General features: G+C 34.6%; 1 pseudogene; it reads right to left on the reverse strand.

Annotated features, from left to right (window-relative positions):
* Positions 1–1,408: 1,408 nt before the first annotated feature.
* Positions 1,409–1,503, reverse strand: LOC111718820 (annotated as a pseudogene).
* Positions 1,504–3,455: the final 1,952 nt, after the last annotated feature.

Raw genomic sequence — 3,455 nt, forward strand, 5'->3', positions numbered from 1 at the left:
AAATATAGAAATGGAAATGTTATAATGAAAGCATGTATCATGCCTTGCCCATAAGGAGTACTTGAAGGAGCTTGAATGTTAATATCATAATATTAGCAGATGTTTATTTATAAAGTTATGAGAGGATTTTTTTCATTTGCTATCTAATGTGATCATCACAATTCTTTTTAGGTCGTGGAAACTGAGATATAGAAAGGGTTAGTAGTGACTTATCCAAGCTCAAATTGCTATCAAGTAGTTCAAAAGCAACCTGGAGTATAATTCTTGTGATTTCATGCCCAGGTTTCTATTACTGTAATACCTCAGACATTAATCTTGAAATCATCCTGCCAGTTTGATGGATGCACATTTTTGATCTTTCAGCACTTTCTGATAATTGAGTCAGCTTTGTAGCAGAAATTAAAGATGTAAAAGACATTGTTCTGAAAGGACTCTACTGGCTCATCCAATAATGGGATTATATCTAGTATAGAGATGAATGAATAATAGCTATAATTTATATAAACACTTTAAAGTCTGCAAAATGCTTCACAAATATTGTCTCATTTGATCCTCATAACAACCCTCTGAAGTAGCTGCTATTATTATCTCCATTTTACAAAAGTTAAGTGACTTGCTTAGGGTCTTCCAGTTTACAAACATCCTAGGTGGGATTTGAGCTCAGACCTTCCTGACATTCAGCCCTAGTGCTTAATCCACCACACCACAGAATATTGAGAGACATTCACTTACTGATGTAGTTTGAGTGAGGTTTATGGTTAGTGTTACAGTGATTGACACACACACCAGGGGTCTCTGCTATCATCTCCTTGAGATTAAAAGCCTGCTTCTGGGCAAGCTGTGATGATGTGTAATGAAGTTCTTCAGAGAGACTGTTATAGCCCAGATAGACAATTTATAACTTGTTCTAGTTTGCTGACCATGTGTCAAAGAGAAGTACTTTTGACTGATTTTATAGTTATAATGGGGCACTTTCAAGGGCTCTTAATTGCCCTGTAAAGGGAAAGGCAGCTCTCATTTTCATTAATTTTGGAGAGGGGCAGAATTCTGCAATGTCACTAGAAGTATGGTGTTAATTAATTGCATCAATTGATGCAATATTTTTTAATATTTAAAAATAATTTTAATATAATTTTTCTTATTTATGGAAATGTATTTTAATAGAAAAAAATCAACATATTGCAATTTTGCTTTAAAATTAAAATTTTCATTCTAGTTTTCTAGTATGTGCAACTGTACTGCATCAATTAATGCCCTTTGGTCCTTTGAGCTATTCTTAAATTTCTGTCCTATGTGTGTCTATTTTATAGCCAAGTGAATATTCTCTTATAGCCAAAGGGAGGACTCATCCCTACTAGAAGAAAAAATGGAAAACTCAAGGGGCACCTCTCTGGGTTACCAGGGATAATGAGGTGTTCTTTTATTCACCAATTTGCATGTCATCCCTTGTGCAGGGGCCAAACTAATCTTCTCTGTTTGTATAAGTGCTGCTGAAGCAAGCACAAGATGTTTTTTGTTTTTTTAAGCAAAATGACTTCAGTGTGAAAAAGAAGGAATTTTTAAAAATCTGAAGAGACAGACAGAAATTCTGACCTTTCAGGAATTTGAAGAGTGAAAAATTATTATGTAAAGAAAAGAATGGACAACTAGACCTTTAGGGCTAAGAAACAAATTGGAAGAGCTTCCTAAAAGCGGTAGATGCTTTGAGGAGGAAGCAGCTGCTTATTCTCAAAGGAGAGTCCCATCTGTCAACAGGTGAGAAATCATCCATTAAGTTTCAGAGGAAGAAGAGAGAAGTAGAGGTAGTTGATGATTTACTGCAGAAGGAGTCTGAGGTAGCTATTTGTTGACCTGATAACAATTATGGAAAAGAGTTATTGTCTTCCTGGAGAATGTATCTATTAAAATTGATTAGAAAAGAAACTGAGAACCAAGTTACCAAACTTTGCAGTTTTAATTTACTTTGCACACCTAGCATTTGCATATTAAACCAGGGCACCTGACTTTCCAGAGATCAGAGATAAGAAGTGATTTACAAAGAGATTTTTTTATTTTTTAAAGTTTTTAATCAAAGCTTTTTATTTTCAAAATATATGCATAGATAATTTTCAACATTCACCCTTGCAAAAACTTGTGTTCCAAATTTTTCCCTCCCTTCTCCTTCTCTAGCAAGCAATTCAACATAAGTTAAAAGTGTGCAATTCTTCTATACATATTTCCATAATTATCATGCTGCATAAGAAAAAGCAGATCAAAAAGGGAAAAAATGAGAAAGAAAACAAAATGCAAGCAAACAGCAACACAAAAGTGATCCACACTCAGTTCCCACAGTCTTATGTCGGGGTGTAAATGGCTCTCTCTATCACAAGATCATTGGAACTGGCCTGAATCATCAAAGAAATTTTTTTATAACAAAAAAATGGAATAAAAAAAATAACAGAAACTTGTTTGGAACATAATTCAATTGAACAAGGCAGGTCACCTGACTATTTAGCTTCTCCCAGATTGTTTTAATCCTATGCCAGACATCCTTTCCCCAAGGTGGTACCTCTTGCTACCAGGAAGTGTACTAGGAAAAGAGGAGCTTGAGGTCTGTGGTTAGCAGTCACTCCCCCATCTTCCTTTCAGAGACTCCATTATTCTATTTGGAGTCCAGTTAGAAAAAAAAGAAAAGGGGGCTTAATTTAACCTCTGGCTAACCTTCCTCCAGCTTCCAGAAAGAGGAACTTGACCTCTGGTCAACCCTACTTTCTGCTAGAAAGGGGGATTCAGTCTTTTGAAAAACCTTATAATGTTATTATTATTTTATTTTTCTAAATTATCTGCTATTAAATGATAAAGTCTTCTCAATCTATTTATTCTAAATTTATAGATAACCTAGACTTAAGAAGTAATCTATTTTTTCTTGTTTGATTTAGGACTAGCTCTTCCTAAAGAAGGGTGACTAATCCTATAATCAAACTAAAAAATAATTAATCAACAAAAGAACTGATTTATTTTTTTATATCTAAGTCAAGAGGGAGAGAATCCCAAAGTCTTATCAGGAAAGTTGGCTACTAATTATTTGTGGTAATTCACTTGAGCACTAATGAAAAAATAGCATTGTCAAAGATGATAAAATCTCAAACAGCAACTGAATAGTGCCCTAGGACAGGTAATTTTTAAATGAATGCTGGCTACTGATGCAAAAAAGAAAGGCAGATATGGGAAGGGAACAATTACTTAATGATGGTTTCTGAGAATGAGATTTGAATTCCTAGACCTACAGCTGGCTCTGGTCAGAAAGTTACTTCTAACTAACCAGGGCTGAATAGAAGAATGTATTTGCCCTCAGGATGTTCAAACTTGGGGGGGGGGAAAGAGTTAAAAAACCATCAAAATATTCATAGACGAGTTGTTTGTAGTAACAAAATACTGGAAACAAAATTGATGCCCATTGATGGGAAACTAAATAT

The sequence above is a fragment of the Sarcophilus harrisii genome, chromosome 2, assembly GCF_902635505.1.
Source record: "Sarcophilus harrisii chromosome 2, mSarHar1.11, whole genome shotgun sequence".
Lineage (NCBI taxonomy): Eukaryota > Metazoa > Chordata > Mammalia > Dasyuromorphia > Dasyuridae > Sarcophilus > Sarcophilus harrisii.